General features: G+C 52.8%; 1 pseudogene; it reads right to left on the minus strand.

The window, feature by feature from the left end:
• Nucleotides 1-871: 871 nt before the first annotated feature.
• LOC101680525 lies at nucleotides 872-17874 on the minus strand (annotated as a pseudogene).
• Between the last annotated feature and the right edge of the window lie 817 nt (nucleotides 17875-18691).

Genomic DNA, 18691 nt, shown 5'->3' on the forward strand with positions numbered 1-18691 from the left:
AACCTAAGAAAATCACACACAGGACCACATTGCAGCTCTTCCCAGTGTGTTTTAAGTTAAAACACTCATTCAAAAAAAATTAATACCTAAGGCCTTGGGATAAAATTCTACTACCAGATTTATAAGCCTGAATTTTTAGGAGCAACTGTCTAGGAAACCTGGTTTACTGAACAGTACCTTTTGCAGAAGAGACACGAGACTGACTCCAAATTCAACACTTCAGTGAACTTCACTGTGCCCTTATGGCCAGGAAATTGCATTTTTCTTTTTTTCTCAAAGGAAGGCAGTCTTTATCTTTTGGACTGCCAAAGCTTGATTTATAGTAACTAGAAACAGCACTACTGTTGGAAGGCTGTAGAAAAATTCTTCGAAAAAATAACAATTTCAAAGATTAGTCACACGGTTGAAATACTCATCCAATAGTAATAATTTGTTCTTCAGTAAGAAATAGAATTCTTTGGGGCACATGGGTGGCTCAGTTGGTGAAGTGCCTGCCCTTGGCTCAGGTCATAATCTCGGAGTCCTGGGATCCAGCAGCCCCTCTTCCTGGGCTCCCTGTTCAGTGGGGAGTCTGCTTCTCCCACCCCCTCTGCCCCTCCCCCCTGCTTATGCTCTCTCTTAAGAAATAAATAAAATCTTAAAAAAAAAAAAAAAAAAAGGAAATAGCATTTGCTGTGAAGTTGTTTCACTCAATTACTACAGTCATTAAAAACCAAACTGTTCGCTCAATGGACAAAAAAATGTTTTTCCAGCCTTACTGAACACTCTGTCTTCTGTTGTTTCAAGGGGCCCCACATTTATCTGAGTAAGTAACAGCAGATCGCACCTGACAGATACTAACACTAAGCCTATACACTGTACTGGAAAAACCCTAACACGGATATGCGTCCTTGCTATGTAATAGCACATGGTCTGATGCACATAAAAGCAGATCAAGTGAATGCCCTTCGGGGGCATTCTTTGCCTTGACTGGTTCTCGTTCTAACCAGTGAACTCTTAACTTTTGGGGCATAATGATACTCTTTCAAAAAAATCCTGCAGCATGAATGGTAAAGGGAGCTATCAGTTCCATCCCATGCAGGACACCTACAGACCACTGCCCAGCAGATATATGGCAGGCTGAAAGGGAAAGTCCTATTTAAGGTTAGAGTAAGCAATAGTTCAAAAAACCATGCAAGAACTGGGATCTTCATAACGTTCCCAGAGTCCTGTGACTGCGGAGGCCTGAAATATACACGGTAACTGGCGCCCAAACTGCACTTGGGACTCCAGTGTTCAATTCATGGAAGCTCACGGAGGTTCTGTGGTGGCAAGAGGTTGTCCTCTTGCTTAGAAGGTGCAAGAACCTGCCTTCAGTTTCCCTTCAAGGAAGGCTTCTGTTTCGTAACGGTCCATCTCTCCCCAGGAGCAGGGATTTCCTCGAATCCAAAGCGAGTCGGCACGTGGCAATGCCTAGTCAATTTGCGGATGGACTTTCCAACCCCTGGTCTGCTAACCTGGACATGGCTGTCTCCAGACACCTGATATGGCTTCTGCCTACGTGACTGCAGGCACAGAGTGACTGTCCTCTTCTGAGTCATGGTTACCTTCTAGAATCGCAGTAATGTCCCCATTTACTTCAGTCATTCCAGGAGCTGACTTTGGTCCCAATTTACATAATGGGTTAACCTGTACGGTGCCTTCAAATGTGTGTCTTTGTGCTTGGGAGGAGGGTCAACCCGCTCTTCGATACTAAGCCATCTTCCCTCTTGGAGCCTATCTTCTTCATCTCCTGTACAAACCAATGATGGATCGAACAGATCAAAAAAGTTGAGTGTGGGCTCACGAGGGGCTCTGTGCTGTTTAATCAAATGCCATCAGGGAGCTACATCTGAGCCAGCAGGAAATGGGCATTTCTCAAGACTTAATTCAGAAACATGTATTTAAAAAAATTTTTTTTTTTATTAGAGAAGAGGGTCTGGACTGCTGACTGTAAGTTCTCATGAGGAAACACAAGCTCACAGTGTCCTGCAACCTCTGTCTCAGAGAGTGGCTTCCCACGGCTCCGCGGACACCTGTCCACATCGAGGACAGAGCTTACACCATACTGCCGCTCTCTCCTTTGAAGTCCACAGAGTTCTACCCAACTTTTTATCAGCATCTAATGAACTTTATGTCTTTGTAGAACAGGAATGTTTTCTCTTCCCACCCCATGGAGCATGTCCAGAGTGCAGATCTCTTCTTGCAAGTCTCTTTCCTGGGGTGACACATGAATCACTACCCTTTTCAGTGTTTACTTCAACAATCTAGCAATTTCGGTGGCACAGTTTTGGGTTCTCCTTGAAGAATTCTCGGAAGGGCTTAATCTCAGTTGCAAGGTAAGGTTTTCTCCTAAGGGGCTGGTTTGTTGTTAGGGAGCTGAGTACAGACAAACATCTGTTGGACTTCATGTCCACATCTTCCCCCTCCCTCGTGACCAAAGAGATTCTGACACCTGTGTTTAAAGTGATTCTGCATCTTCCTCACTTTATCTGTTGATTATAAGATCAGTTTGGGCATGTGGGAGGGCCTCACCTGCGGGCACCTGAGGCCAGGAAGAAGGTCCCGTCTGTCCTTTTCGACTGACCAGTAAGCACAGTCTCGCTTCCTCTGGACTAAGCCGGGGGCTCCGGGACCCCAATTCTGCCAGATATTTCCGCACCCCCTTCCCCAGCCACCTTCCACCCTTCACCTTTTCCCCTCCCCCAAAATCTCACCAGAATGGAAAATACCTCCCCTCCACACCAGTTTTAGAATAATGTTGTCTATCTCTATCATCAAAACATTTTACTGGAGTTTTAACAGGAATTGTATGAAGTCCATATGCCAATTTGGGGAAAACTGACATTTTACTCTGCTGAGTCTTCACGAACATAGTATGTCTTTCCATGCCTTTGCCTTTGTTGATTTCTTTCATCCGCTTTCCGTGAGTTTTCAGCATGCCAAGCCCCGTGGACGTGTTTTGTTAGATTTACACCTCAGCATTTTATTTTATTTGAGCAATTGTAAATGGTATTTTAAATGTTTATATCTTTTGTTTCTTGGCTGAGACTTTTGTTTTCATTGGTTTCAGATGTGTTCGTAACACTTCGCTTATCTTAGTGTGGGCATCTATGCTCATTCGGCTTGAGATCTTCCTGGCTTTTGGCTTGACGAGTGGTTTTCTAGCGAGACCTGGATATTTTGGGCATTATGTGATGAGACTCTGTATCTTGTGCAGCCTTCTGCTTTAGCTAGTTGCCCGGGATGCTTCTGGAGTAGGGAAGTGGGAGAATTGCCTCATTGCTGCCAAATAGGGTTAGAAGTCCAAATTCCCCACTTGACCTCTGTTCGTGCTAGAGTTGATGAGTTTCCCTCTTGTTGCGTAGGTGGAGAGGCAAGTCCCAGTCCCCTTCTTGGCCCTTCCCTGATAGCATCCCGGCAGGGAGACTGGAGCACCTTATACACTGCTGAAGGGAGAAGACTAGGTTTCCCACGTGGTCTTGCTGGCACGGATGGGGCCACAGATTTTTCTGAAGGGTTTGGCCGGAGTACATCAATTATTGTGTAAAATTTTTCTGTCTTGCTAGCTGCCTCTTTTCTGGTTCTTTGGCTAGATAGAGTAGGCTTTGTTGTTTTTTGGGGGGTGTGTGTGAATATCCAATCCCCTTGGCATTTCCAGATTGCTGGCTTCTTGAGCTTAAAGTCTGAGCTATATGAGGCAAATTAAAAAAAAAAAAAAATTCCAACAACAGAAACTCATCGGGTTGTTTCTCGGGTCCCGTGATCCCTCGCTAGTCTGCCTTCTTCTTCCCTCCCTTCAGAGCCTCCTCGGGCTTGTTTTATATACTGTGATTAGGGTTTTAGTTGCACTTAGTGGGAGGAATACGAAAAAGTACATCTTCTACTTCCTCTCAGAAGCAGTCCAGTTTAAATATAATTTTACTTTTTATGTCAAGTGGAGATTGTTCCGTTAACTAAAATCTTTTGTTCTTCATATGCTTTCACTGTCCATGCAGGGCCTTTAAAAATTTTATATAAAGTGTGTGTGTGTGTGTGTGTGTGTGTGTCTCCCCTCATCCCTGAACCAAACCCTATTCCCCTCCCTCCAAAGACTCCTCTTCAAATGTAGTCACGATATGTTCTTTTTGTTTTGTTTTGTTTTTGTTTTTATTTTTTAAGATTTTATGTATTTATTTGACAGACGGAGATCACAAGTAGGCAGAGAGGCAGGCAGAGAGAGGAGGAAGCAGACTCCCCAATGAGCAGAGAACCTGATGCGGGGCTTGATCCCAGGACGCTGAGATCATGACCTGAGCCAAAGGCAGAGGCTTTAACCCACTGAGCCACCCAGGCGCCCCATGATATGTTCTTAAATAAATACATGCCCTCGGCAAGCAGGCAGCTTTGGGGAAGTATATATCCATTTTAAGTTTACACCAGTGAGATCATGTCTGATGCCCCATTTTATTTATTTCCTTTTTTTCCCTCAAAACCAGGTCTTTGGGTTTGACCCATGTTGTTTTACAGATGGGGCTAAGTCTTCTCCCCTCCACCTGCATCCCTCACATTCCTCAGCCATTTCCCTGGTGAGGGATGCCCGGGTGCCTTCACTTCACAATTGCTGCAAGCAGGGTCACGGGAAACATCTCGGGCATGGTCCCCGGAGGGCTGGGTTCTAACGCACTCCGAGCGTTACCCCAAGGGGAGGGCTGGCTGTCTCTCGGGGGGCACACGCTGTCCTAACTTGCTTCTGTGAGGACAGTACCTGCTCGTGCTTCCGCCACCAGTGTCTGGGACATCCCGTGGGGAAGACGAATATAGCATTGGGAATTCTCTGGTAAAGCAGACATTATTTTGGTGAGGTGAACCACCACCCTGTAAATCATGTTTGGGCTTGTAAACAGCCAGGCAGGCAGTATAACCCAAGGTTCCCTGGGATTTCCCCTGGTGATTGCGGGAGAGTCCTGCCGGGTCCAGTGCAATAGGGACTGGGGTATGGGATGGGGAAGCATCCAGAAGCAGGGAGAGACCTAAAGCCCAGAAATCCCAGAAGTTGAAATAGTCCCTGGGAAATGGAAATGAATGAGCAGTGAAGGGAACAGCCCCTCCTGTAGAGCCTGGCACGCAATTCATACTTAGTTAATATTTACCAGTTGTGAGAACCAACCAAGGAAGGAAGGATCGGCCCAGGCCTCTGCACGCTCACTGCTGGCGTTGGTGGGGTCTGTGCTTCCGGAACCCCAAACTTTATTTCCGGTATTGACGCTCCAGCTGGAGGTGCGCATTTGTAAAGGGGAATCCGGTGTCCTGGAGGCCCCCAAACCCCTGCCTCTCAACATTCAGTCAGTGCCTCATTCATCCCTAAAATTCTGCCAGACACCTAATGGGCCCCACCCTGTGCCATGCTCCTGGGCCCCAGGAGAAGTCACGGACGTAGATATGTCCCCCTCAGACAGCCAAGGGTTAGAGCTCTCAGTCTGCAGGGTGCCCTCAGCCTAGAGACTCCCCCCTGCAACACCCCCAAACCACTCCCCCCCACAGCCCCCCGGGCATTATTCTCCGCTGACTTCCTGGACTTCCCTCCCCAGCATACATGTTATTTGTCAGTGTCTATTTCCACAATCATTTAATTTTTATTGGTGTAACCTATTATTTATGACTGTTTATCCAAAGCGTTATGTGCCTGACACACAACAAGAGTTTGGTAAATGCTGTGACTTGACCATCAGAAGAATAAGGGCCGAAATGAAGGTGCCCATGGCTCTCTGAGGACAGAGAAATCGCCTCTGTCTGGGGCCGGGAGGGAGGGCTTCCTGGTGGTGGTGGCAATCCCAGAGCAGAATGTTTGCCAACTGGATCAGGGAGTTCCAGGCACAGAGAGATGCATGGCGTGTCCTGGGGACGGACATTAAGTTGCTGGGAACCACCATGGGGGACTTTGGGCCGTATAGATGGAGGAATTTTTTTTTTTAACTTTTTATTGAAGAGCAAACTATGTAAATAAAAATGCCTGCATCACTCAGTGTCCAGCTGGATAAGTTTTCCTAAACACACCAGCATAACCAGTGCCTAGATCAAGAAACAGGACATCATCAGCATCCAAGAAATCCCCCCTGCCCCCCCCCCCGCCCACCCCAGGCACTGTATCTCCTTTCCCCACAAAGATAACCACCATCTTGACTTGTTCAATTCTGTCTGTTTCTGAAATTCACATAAATGGAATCCCACGGTGCGGACGCCGCTGTCGTGTCCAGTTTCTGCCTCTCAACACTTTTTGTGATGTGTCCATGTGGCTGCTGTACTTGTCCCTCATTGATTTTTCCTCCTTTCCACTGTTGATGGATATCCGGGTTATTTCTGGCCTTTGGCCACTGTGAATAAAGCTGCAACAAATGATCTTGTCCATTTCTTTTTTTTTTTTTTTTAAAGATTTTCTTGATTTGACAGAGAGAAATCACAAGTAGACGGAGAGGCAGGCAGAGAGAGAGAGAGGGAAGCAGGCTCCCTGCTGAGCAGAGAGCCCGATGCGGGACTCGATCCCAGGACCCTGAGATCATGACCTGAGCCAAAGGCAGTGGCCCAACCCGCTGAGCCACCCAGGCGCCCCTGATCTTGTCCATTTCTTTCTTTCTTTTTTTTTTTTTTTTTAAAGATTTTATTTATTTATTTGACAGACAGAGATCACAAGTAGGCAGAGAGGCAGGCAGAGAGAGAGAGAGAGGGAAGCAGGCTTCCTGCAGAGCAGAGAGCCCAATGCAGGGCTCGATCCCAGGACCCTGAGATCATGACCCGAGCCGAAGGCAGCAGCCCAAACCACTGAGCCACCCAGGCGCCCCTTGTCCATTTCTTTCAATGGCCGTCTACATGCATTTCTGTTAAACCTAAACCCGGGGGTGGAATTGCTGGGTCGAGGGGAGACAATGCCAAACCACTTTCCCAAGAGCTTGTACCAGATACCCTCCCTTTTACACCAGTGTTCTGGGAAGTCCCAGTTGTTCCACATCCTTGTCAACACTTGATAGTTTCTACACTTTTCCTTTTAGCAGTTTGGGTGGGTGTGCAGTGATACCTCGTTGTAGTTTCATTTTGCATTGTCCTGATGATTAATGCTGTTTTTGTGGACTCATGGGTCACTTGCAGAACCTCTGTTGTGAAGAGCCTGCTCAAAGTCTCCTGCTCCTTTTCACTTGCTGCCTCTCTTTTTCTTATTGATTTGTAGGAGTTCTTTACATATGTTGGAAATGCGTTGTATGTTTTGCAGATACTCACTGGACTTGACACCAGGGACTGATGTGGTTGAACTGCATTGCTAAAAGCTCCCCCTGGCTGAGAGGGAAGGACAGACTGTGAGACCCCAGGAGGGAGGGGGTGCTGTGGAGTTGCTGACCAGGGCAGCGGCTGTGCAGTTGGATGGCAAGGGCTGGGGTCTAGAGAGACGTCAGCAGCACAATTGACAAGCAACATCTGTCATATCGTGCCATGACAAAAACAAGACGTGAATGGTGATGGAGTGTGGGGGAGGGGCAGCGAGGCTGACTTCCAGGTCTCGCTGGCTGGCCGACGAGCTGACGCACTCTGCCCACCCAGCTGCCAGCGGCGAAAGACGGCTTTGTTCTTTGAGGCCCCACCCAAGCCTGCTGGTCCGGGATGCTCTGGGGTCACCGTCGGGACACTGGACAGAGTGTCCAGTGGTAGAATCTGGGTCTCCAGTGGCAACTGGGGGACAAACACCACCTCCCCCCAACCCCGCATGGCTGGGCTGGTCCATGGAGACCCTATGCCCCGGAGGGGTTGGCAGCGGTGGGATCTAACCCTGCCAGGGCAGACAATGCCCCCCGTGTCTGCAGCCTACTCACCCCTGCTGAGTCCAGGCTCAGGGGATGAAAGTCCTGCTCAGGTCCTCAGTCCCCAGGGAAAGGGTGGAAACAGATTCTGCTGTGTCTGGACTTCTGCCCAGCAGCGGGGGACAACGCTGGAATTGGGCCCGACTCTCTCCCAGAAAGCGAGGAACCCTGCGTCTGTACCGCAGGTTAATTTCTCACCAAAGTCCCACCCCCATTCTGTTTCTCAGTGTTTACTTGGAAGAGTTCCTCGGGCTCCATCTTGCAGCATCAGGCTCAGCAGATCACAGCATTTCTGCTATGATATTGTAATTAAACCTTACAAACTCCTTCCGCGATGGGAGGAAGAATATAACACTTGCCACCGGCTGCACTGTGCTAGCTGCTATACATACGTGATGTCAGTCATTCCTCCCCACGATTTCTAAGGGAAGTGTTCATTTCTTCATTTCGTACTGAGTATACTGACTTGCCCACATTCACAGCAAGCGTGGCTAGAGGGTGGACTTGAACTTGGGCCAATTGGACCCTGCAGCCTCCCTTTCTCTATCTTCCTGCCTGGCAGACAGTAGGGGCTATGGGAGGATTGAACGTCCCCCTGGACAACCAGCGGCCTCCTCCTCACATTACTTGTGTGGGATGGGCCTGACCCAGAGCTGAGCTACGTGAAGGAGGGTAGGGGGAGGAGGCTGGCCTGAGAGAGCTCAGGTTCATATTCTGCCTTTGCCCCACCTCTCTGAGTGACCTTGGGTGAGCTACATTTCTCAGAGCCTAGCCTCCCCATCTGAGCAATGGGGTAATCCCTGCCCAGCCTTGCTCCCTGGGGACTTGGGTGAGCAAGGTATGGAAAGACCCAGCCGAGCTGAGCCCAGACGGGGCTGTCTGCTTTTGTCACGCTACTTGTTTGGATCCCTTCTGGAGCCTAAGCTGACCTTTCCTGTTCCCTTTTTTGGCGTTAGGGAAGAGTCGGATGGCTCCCCCGCCCCAGCCCTCTTGAGCCTGCACTTTTCCCAGCTTACTCAGTTCCCAGCTGCCCAAGTGTCTCAGGCAGGCCCTGGGTTCTGGCCAACGGTGGCTGTCCCCATGCCGGGGCTCCAGGCTGGCCAGATGGGCAGATGGTACTGGAAATAGCCTTGATAGGAGATTCCCCCCTTTCCGGAGCTCAACCACTTCCTCTCTGACAGAGCGCGCCCCCTCCAGGAGGTCCTGCAAGCGGGCCGAGGGACATGCCTCAGGTCCTCGTCTTTTTTTTTTTTTTTAAGATTTTATTTATTTATTTGACAGACAGAGATCAGAAGTAGGCAGAGACACAGACAGAGAGGAGGCAGAGAGGAGGAAGCAGGCCCCCTGCCGAGCAGAGAGCCCGATGCGGGGCTCTATCCCAGGACCCTGAGATCATGACCTGAGCCGAAGGCAGAGGATCAACCCACTGAGCTACCCAGGCGCCCCAGGTCCTCGTCTTTTGATCGTGAGTCTCGTGAATCTGTCCTACGTAGCAAAAGCTGAGTGGTTCCCTCTCTGGCACCCATTCCCTCCCCTCCCTCGGGATAGGACCCCATGTTTCCAGGGGTGGACGCAGTCCTGCCCCAGGTGGGCTCTGACTGACTTAAACCAATTACGATAGGGCATCTCATGGCTACTGTGATTGGCTCAGGGATGGGCACGTGACTCAAGCCATCCAATCAGAACAGAGACCTCTACTTAATTTCCCAGGGAGGTGGACCTTCTCTCTCTGCGGGCTGTGAAGACAAGGTAGACCCAGACCCAACTAGGGGCCAGACTGAGAGCCCCAAGGGAGAGCCAGCGTGGGACAGGAGCCAGAACATGGAGCCAAGAGATGGAGGCAGAGGAGCCAGGTCCTTTTACCCTGTTTGCAGGGCTGGGTCCAGCTTTGCTTGAAACCTCAAATACTCATGTGCTTTTCACTATACTACACAGCCCACAGATTTTAGTTTTCAAAGTCACCTTGAGTGGGGTTTTCTGTGACTTGGAACCTAAAAATCCCGAACAAGGCCTACAGCATAATGACGGCCAGGCCTCCTCTTCCTGCCTGACCGGCTCAGTGGATGGAGCCCAGGGCAGTGCAGACAAGGTTTCCGTGGAAACATGTCCCTGTGGCACCTTCAGTCTCAGAAGCAGAAGACCACTTAGAGGCCTCGAGTGGATTTTCCAGATGGGGGAAACGAGGCTCCCTTCAGCCCTTCTCTACTCTACTGTCTGTGTACCTCAGATGGAAAGGGCTGAAGACCCAGCCTGCTGCGTCCCCAGGCCTCTGGGAAGGCTCCTCTCTTCCCCGCTCCTGCTTCATCTGAGGATAGAGGCTGTGCTCTGTATTGATAAAACCAGAGAGGGCCTGGCAGGTGCACGGAAGGTAAATACCTCTAATTAAGTGTACTCTCAGTAGCCTCCAGGGTCAAGTTCAAACACCTTAGCCTGACATCCAGGACCCAATGCCCTCGACATTTCCTCTTCATCCTCTGCTCCTCCCTGGAGGCATGGACGGAAGCTTGGGGGCCACTGTGTTTCTGTCCCTGCAGAAATGTTTTGAATGCCATCAGGCCAAGGGAGGGAGGGTGACCTGAATTTCATGACTGTAGGTCTCAAGTTGGCCCTTAGTGTTTGTTCTGATGACCTATTTCTGGGTCATAAAATAAAGGCTTAAGACAACTATGATTTTATCATCTCTTGTGGATTCTGGGGGTCATGGAGTTGGCTGGGGGCTCAGCTGGGTTGTTCAGGGTTTCAGAGAATGGCAGTCATGTGGTGGCTAGGGCTGAAGCATCTGGGGACTGGCAGGACATCGCTCCCTCTCTGTGACCTCAGAGCTTTTCCTTGCGGTCTCTCTGGATGGGCTGGTTTGGGCTTCCTCACAACGTGGTGGCCCAGGGCTCCAGCGGGAGTGTCCTACACGATGCGATTGTTTCCCGTGTCACTTCAGAAGTGTGGCAGCATCACTTGCACTGCATTCATTGCCAGGAACTGAGTCACCAACCTGCCCAGGTTCAAGGGGATGGGGAATTAGATTCTGCTCCTTAGTGGGAGAGTGGAAGGTTCTAGAAGGGCTTGTGGGATTCAAGATGTTGCTGTGGCCCTCTTGGGAGAATGCATCTGCCAGCATGCTGTTGGGCAGAGCAGCTATATTTCTCAGGTCCCTGGCTCCCCTTCCATACACAAGGGCTCTTTCAAACCTCCTCCCTCCGCAAACCTCCAGGGCCCTCTGCCCTTATTTGTAGCCCACGGTGACGCTCCTTCTGCACTGAAATAGCAGAAGGAATCATGGGAGAACATCAACGTGCTCCACCCACCTCCTGCTGGGCCCTGCACCTGCTCAGGCTGCCTTCCCAGCTAGTGTCGTGGGTGGGGTACCTGTGAGTCTCCAGCGGGGCGATCCTACACACGGGCGCGTGCACCGGACCCCCAGCCCTCCCGCAGTCGGCACTCAACCTGCTCCATGGGTTTCCCCTCCCTGGGTTCGCTCTTTGGGAGGGAATGCTAGTTTTTCTCCCATCTTAGAAACCAAACAAAACCTGAACCAAACCAAAAGACAACCCTGTCTTCACACCACGACTCATGCTGTCCGCTCCAGGACAACCCTAACACTGGCAGGCTCCGGGGCCAGGATCCAGATGGAAGTCTGCGTACTGAAAGTCAATATCCAAGTGGCATAACTGCGTGAAATAGAGGCTTGTGGGATTCAAGAGGCTAGAGGCTCTTTCTCCATGAGAAGCAGATCTTATTATTTTTTTTTTTCCTTGTTCATACAGTATTGTCTTCCCTCTGTCAAACCCTGAGCCAAGCACTTTTCCCGGGCTAACTGGGGAGGCATAGGGAAAGAATATACAGGGCAGATAAGACCTATGGGAGGTGGGCATGGCTCCTTCCTATGGCAAAGAGGAGGAGAAAGTCCACCAGCAGGCACAGGAGCGCCATGGCCTTTGGGAGGGCCAAGCTGCTAGGCTCTCATCGGTCGGTGTCTCTGGTGGTTTTAGCACCGCCGTAGACAGTGATGGGCTCAACAGCCGAGAGGTGCTCTCCTGACCAAGAAGGCGGTGGGGGCCGGCTTGGCCCAGGCATCCATTTTCAGCGGAAGCAGGCCTGTGGCAGAAGAGCCGCTCCCCAGTGCAGAGAAGACAGAGAGGGAGAAGTCGATCTTCTTAATGAAGAGTTTGGATTCAGAATTTTCCCACTCCTGGAACACGGCGGTATGTGGGGAGCCAGCCTTGGCCATGACCTGGCACGTGGCCCTGGCCCAGGTCCCTCTCTTTTTTGACCCTTGGCTCCACCCGCACATTGACCGGCCCTGAGCACCTGTGTGTGGATACCAGCCCAGACCGAGAGCTCTGGCCACTGTCCCCCGCCCTCCAGTAAACAGTGGTCCCTTGGCCACTGCTGGGGAGGGTTGTGGGAGGATGACGTTGGGGCCCCCTGAGCCTCTTGCTTGGGTTTTGGGACACCGAGGCTCCCCTGTATAGCCAGGCTCCTGGGAAGAGTTGTCCTGACTCGCCTTTCTGAGTTTCTCTCCACTGTTGCTAGCCTAAGCCTCTCCCACCAGGCTCGCACCCACCTCTCTGCAGGAGCCGTGTTTGCCCCACTCCTCTCTTGAGCACCCCTTCCGTGGCTCCTCTGCTGGTCCCCTCCCTTCTCCCCAAAGAATAAGTGGTTGGGGGAGCCCAGGGCTCAATCCTCGGACCTCCTCTTTGTGTCCATCCCTTCCCGGGGGGAATCTCCTATTTCGTGGGTTAATTGCCATTCACAAGGCAATGACCCCCAAATGTGTGTCCCCAGCTGGGACCTGGGCTTCAGACTCCCGGGTCTGGTTGCTTGCTCTGCGACACCAGGTGGATGTCTCAGGTTCGTCCCTGGGGTTCTCAGCCGTTGTCCACCGAGCCTCAGTGCCTGCTGCCTCCCTCTGTTCCCTCACTTGTCGCAGCCCCGTCCTCTCAAGAGCTGGGACACACGTCTTGGAATCTGCCAGCACCTTTACTCCCCACTTCAGAATACACTGAGATTCCCGTTCCTTGTCCCCACCCCCACACTGCCAGCCCAGCCTGGCGCCCCCACCTCTCTCTGCCCCTCCCTGCCCCCCACCCCAGGCCGCCAGAGAGCAGGTTTACTATAGCTCAAGTCAGTTTGTGCACTTCTCTGTTCAGCCCTCCCCTGACTAAGGCTCCTGCTGTCGCTTGGAGGAAAAGCCCAGGTCCCCACCACAGCCCCACACGGACCTATGGGTCCTCCTCTGACCTCGTGTTCCCTGCGTTCCCCGGGGGGCCTGCATGCGCTGTCCCCCTCCCCTTTTCTGAAGCTCTCCTCCTCAAGATTCCACACCTCACTTCCTTTTTCCTCCCATCAGATGTCCCACCGTCACATAGAATCAGCCCCCGCCTGCCCTGGCCTCGTCCTTCCTCGTAGCGCCTCTTACCATCCGGCATGTCGGATCTTTTATTCTCTAATTGTTCAAATGCCTGTTTTCCTCCATTGGGGTGGAAGCTGTACTGCAGGATTTCCCCGATGGTGTGTGGCACACAGTAGGTCTTCAACTAGTTCTTGAATGAATTGCTAATCAATCCTTGCCTTCTTTCCCTGTGAGTGCCCACTTAGCTTCAGAATCTCTGAACCCAGAGCTCAACCCAGCACCGCAGACTTGGGGTGAACTGCTACCTGTGTGTCATGCCTGCTCCGGACAAAGGGTGGTCTTCTGGCCACCCACTGTGCTTCCCTCCATTACTGCATGCCCTCCCTGAAGCCCTGGGGTCTCAGTCGGTCCAGTGGCTGACTTGATTTCTGCTCAGGTCATGATCTCAGGGTCCTGGGATCAAGCCCCGAGTTTGGCTCTGTGCTTAGTGGGGAGTCCGCTTGAGGACTCTCTCTCTCCCTTTACTCCTTCCCAACTCAAATAAATAAATATTTAAAAAAAAGTCACCTCCTCCCCGAAGCCCTCCTGATTCACCTGTCACTTTCTCTCTTTCTCTGGTACCCTCTAGGGCTGGGGGGAACTGCAATATATCTGTGTCTGTTATCGGTGACTGGTGATTGTCCCGCCCTCCTGATGGACAGTGCTGTCACCAGGGAGGGCTATATCTTGAGCATTTCCATAACTCCACACTCAGCAGAGCCTTGGTACCAAGTAGGTGCTCCCTTAGCGCTCGCTGTCTTGAGTTGAATATTTGGCTTTGTCTTAAACTTAGCATTTTCCACTAGGCCTTCATTTCTTTTATCTTAAATCATGTTTGTTTTCTGCTTCCTCTTTAATTTGTTTTTATATTACCTCATTTTCCTTTTTCTGGTTAAAAACAAGTGCGCCTTGCAGAAAATGTTGAAAATAGCCAAGAGTATAAAGGAAAGACAAGATTACTCATAATCTAGCAATCTAGAGGTAACAATTATTAGCGGTTGCTGTATTCGCTTCACTTCTTCTTTTGGGTGCACTTTTTTTTTTTTTAACTAACTCTTAAACTGTGACAATTTTTTATGTCATCACGATTCTTCAAAGGCATCATATTTAATGGTTGCCTAGTACTCCGCCCATTTCGCTCAGTTTATCATAATTCATTTCACCTATTATTCCACACACACAAAATCCTGACACACACCCCGTGTCACCCTCCCCCGCCACATGCACGCACCACGCCCGCAGACATGCCGGCGCACACTCGCGTGGCTCCCAGTCGCCACAATGGCGGTGATTTCCCAGCGGGGGTGAGGAGTGCACTGGTCACGTGGACCCAGCAGGGTGTGTTCCAGCCTTTTCCTTTTGTGGTCCCTCAGACAGACAGATGTCGGGACAGACACACACAGGACGAGCAGGCAGGAAGCAGACAGGGGCCCCGGCCACGTGGCGGCAATGGCTTCGGGCGTGTCTGGGCCGTCAGGGGGATCGAGTGATGGGGAAGGTGGGGTTGTTGGGAGCAGGACCCTGGCTGCACTGTGAGGGGCAGGTCCCGGGGAAGGGCAGGTGACAGAATGGTGCTTCCTCTGTTTAATGTGGTCAAGGGTCTGCAGGGAGGGGTGGGGCATGGGAATTTGAATCTCAGAATCCCGGGACGGCTGTGGGTCTCAGTGGGACTGGCCCGGAGGGACCACCTTATCCAACTCTCCAGCAGTCATGCAAGGGCTGAGGTCCAAGCGTAGGGATATCTTCCGACTCCTAACTTGGGCAAAGAGCTTTTTCTGCCTCCCCAAGTGGCCTGGACCAGGTTCCCCAGTCTCTGTCCCCAGAGTCAGAGTGAGCTCTTGAACTCTGCAATGGGCCTCAAGGGCAGTGGAGAGCCTCTAGGATGGGGCCGAGGGGCTTGGGGGTGGTCCTTGAGCTGCAGGAGAGGAGAAGGGGAGGGGGACTGGCACCCAGGCAGGACCCCAGACGTGCCCACCCCAGAGCAGCCGCTGTGCCTTCCCTGCTGGGCCCCTGTGACTCTGCCGAGCCCCCCAACTGCAGAGAGCAGTGCAGGGAGCAGAGGGGGTGCCTGTGTCTGAGGCCACCTGCTCACAGGCTTAGTCTCCCTAGGAGTGGAGATTTCTGACGTGGACCCCTGGGGATCTGCCCTGTCGGGCTCCTTCCCAGACTGCTCTTGCTCTCACGGTCTGAAACCAGAGGCTGTTTACAGGGAAACATGGAAATGAATGAACTCAGCTCTGGGTAGCTTTGGGAGGAGCTGCAAATGCGGGAGGTCCTGAGTCAGCTCAGTCCGGCTAAGTGGGCCTGGGATCTTGGACGAGTTATTTCCCACCTAGGACCCCCAAGACATATCCAGGGAGGAGGGTCTGGAGCGAGGCCACCCTGGGACTGTGTTGTTTCCCGTTCTCTGGGTCTCAGAAGCCTGCAGACCGTTGCTGCGGATGGAGCAGCAGGTGGTCCCCGGTCAACAGTGAGAACCACTTAACCTGCACTAGGCCAGACTCCAGGCAGGGATCGACTGGGTTTCTGCCCTTGGTCAGAAGAAGAGGTTCTCTGCAGTGATCATTAGATCACAGCACCACAGTGTAGCAGGGCCGAGGTTGCTTAAAGGAGGGAGCCAGCCCTCCCCTTTTGTAGATGGAGAAACTGAGTCTCAGAGAAGGAAAATGACTGTCCCAGCCACAAGAGGTGGAAGCCAGGCGCCCTCTCCCCCTCCCCTCTCCACCCATCCACCTCTGTCCTCTGGCTACTATCCAGAGCTTCCCTGGGGGGAAAGGCGCAGGCTGGGGGGGGACCCCAGAAGGTAGAACCAAAAGCTGAACCCCTCTCCTGTTGACACGACTGTCTCCAGACTCCCCAAACCTCTCTTTACAGAGTGGGGGTTTGTCTGCTTCTGGGACGGCATGGGGTGAGTGGGACTGGGACCAGAAGGGTCCCCTAGTGCCCCTAGCCCAAGGGCACCCCAAGTGGGAGGCTGTCCTGTCATGCCGAGACAGCCTGGACCTGAGCCAGTGCCCGGCAGTGGCAGCTCAAAGCAGCTGGACGGGGCTGTCGCCAAGAATGCCAGGAATGTGGAGCGGCTGCGTCCTTCCCGCTCCTCTTCCTCCCCCCACTCCCAGAACAGGATATTCCCCGTCAAGGGAAGCCCAAGTCCAACCCCCTTATGGGAAAACCTCAGGGCATGTGCTGAGCATGGCTCCTGCCCTGGGGTGGGCATCCGGGCCGAGGGACCCAGGGCTCTGGCACTGCAGGGCAGGACGCAGTGGGTCTGTGTGGGTTCAGCATGATGCTGAGGACCTACTATGTGCTAAGTCTCTCATGTGTATTCGCTCACTAAATCTCACAGAAAACCCTGGGAGAGGCTGTTTTCCAGATCTGGAAGTTGAGGCTCAGAGGGGCTGAGGAACTTGCCTGAGCGCCCCAGCTGGCAAGTGGCAAAGCCAGACTTGATCCAGGCCAGCCTGACGCTGATGTCCTTACTCTCAGCCATGAGGCTAGGTGGCCTCAATGCCACTGTGGCTGCTAGGGACCATCTCCTGGTGCCGCCCCCCTGCAACTGCAGGAGTTGGGGGGCATGTTGCAGAAAGGCAGCCCTTTCCTCTTGGTAGCTGGTCTGTTTTGCAGTGGAGGCTTGTCTCTGAGACACAAGGGCTGGAAGGTCTGCTCTAGGCCTCTCGCTGGCTGTCCTCGAAGGATCCCAGCACCAGTGAATCCCAGAGTTTGACAGAAGTACATCCCCATGGCTCACCTCCTCCAGACCTGTTGTGATGAGCGGGGGAAGCTGTCCCTCGGGGGGTTCAGGAATAGGAAGTGGGGCTCTGGGAAGACTGGAAGGAGATGATGCAGTGATTGCGGGGACAGCCTGAGCTGCCCTGACTCCAGCCCTGTGACTTTGCAGGAGCCTCGACCTCTGCCGCTATGCACCCACCTCCTCCTTCCGGAGCCCAGCTTGTCCCTGGCCCTTCAGCGGGGCTGCACCGTGGGGGCATCACCCCGAGGGTGCAGTGCAGCCCTCCTCTGCTGGCCCAGGAGTCTGGAGTGCCTAGCCCTGGACGGAGGTCTGTTGGCAGGTGGGGGACAGAGAGGCCTGCAGAACATTAGGCTGTGCCCAGCCCCTGGGCCACCCCATGCCAGCCCCCATGGGACTGGAGAACATAGCCATCGACACAGGGGGATTAGCCCGTGAGAAAGAGGGTAAACCGAGGCTGGGGGTGGTGGCGGCCCAGGTGACCTGCTCAAAGGCACAGAACTGTCACTTAGCAGAGCTGTAATTTGAATCCCAGTCTTGCCTTGGCTCCCACCAGCCCTCTTGAAGGGTGTCTGGGCTAGAGCTACTGGCCCCTCACCTTCTCCTGGCCTTCCCTCCTGTTCCCTTAGCCCCCGAGGTCTGGCTGGTTCTGTTCCAGTGTGTTGTCCCGCACTGGTTGCTGGTCCCCCGGGGGGCCAGGGTCAGGTAAACAGGATCCTAGCCGCACTCCCTGACCTTGTTTACCTCCCAAAAGAATGTGAGGGCATTCTTCCCCTTCCCAGGCTGTGAGTCACCCCTCAGCAATGCACCAGGCTCCCGCCACTGCCTGCCCGGCCCCCATTCAACCCCCTCCGGATGGGACCCTTGCCTCCTTACCCGGTGATGTCAACCATGTTAGCGCCCACCCCCCCCCCCCCGCCAGGCTCCCCCCCTACAACCCCATGGAGCCCACCAGGGCCTTGAGTCGTCATGGTGACTGCGCACAACAGGAAGCAAGGCCCCACGGAGGCCTGTGCTGGGGCAGAAACACAGGAAGCAGCGCCGAGCACCGTGCAGCATTGTCAGCCTCGTAAAAAACAAAACAGGACAAAAAGATTTAATGAGAACAATTAGCCCGAAGAAAAAGGAAAAAAAAAAAAAAGGCCAAAAAAACAAACAAAGCCAAACAGCCTGAAGGCAGGAGGCTGGCTGAGTTCCAGGGACCCCGTGTTTCCCCTCCCAACACAATGTCGGTTAAATAATACTTCCTTCTCAGCAGAAGGTTCCTGGGGAGGAAGAGTCCTTCCCGATGGCGCCTCTGCTGAGTCGCCCCACTTCTGAGCCCCCCTCAAGGTTAGCCTGGCTCCCCCTGCTTCCCCTCAATAGCCTTGACCAAACCCAGCTCTGTAACCTCCACTGAAGGCTTAGGGGGACCCGATGGGCTAGTGTGTCATCCCCATGTCTCCCCACGCCGTTGTTCCTCCCCAGATCCTGTAAGGGGAAGCACCTGACTGTGCAAGACCAAGCACAGGCCCTCCGACCCTGGGATTCTGCACGAAGAGAGCTCTTGGAGGACCCTTAGTGGAGACTGTTGGAGGCTCAGGGCTGACCCCGGCCATCAAGGAGGCCACACGGAGGAAGAGGAAAAAGCTGATAGGAGTTTATCTGGAGGTGATGAAGTGGGTGGCCGTTCTGGTCAGGGCGCAGCTCACACAAGGGTTCGCTGATGGG

The sequence above is a fragment of the Mustela putorius genome, unplaced genomic scaffold (assembly GCF_011764305.1).
Source record: "Mustela putorius furo isolate JIRA1106 unplaced genomic scaffold, ASM1176430v1.1 tig00000738_pilon_pilon_pilon, whole genome shotgun sequence".
NCBI lineage: Eukaryota > Metazoa > Chordata > Mammalia > Carnivora > Mustelidae > Mustela > Mustela putorius.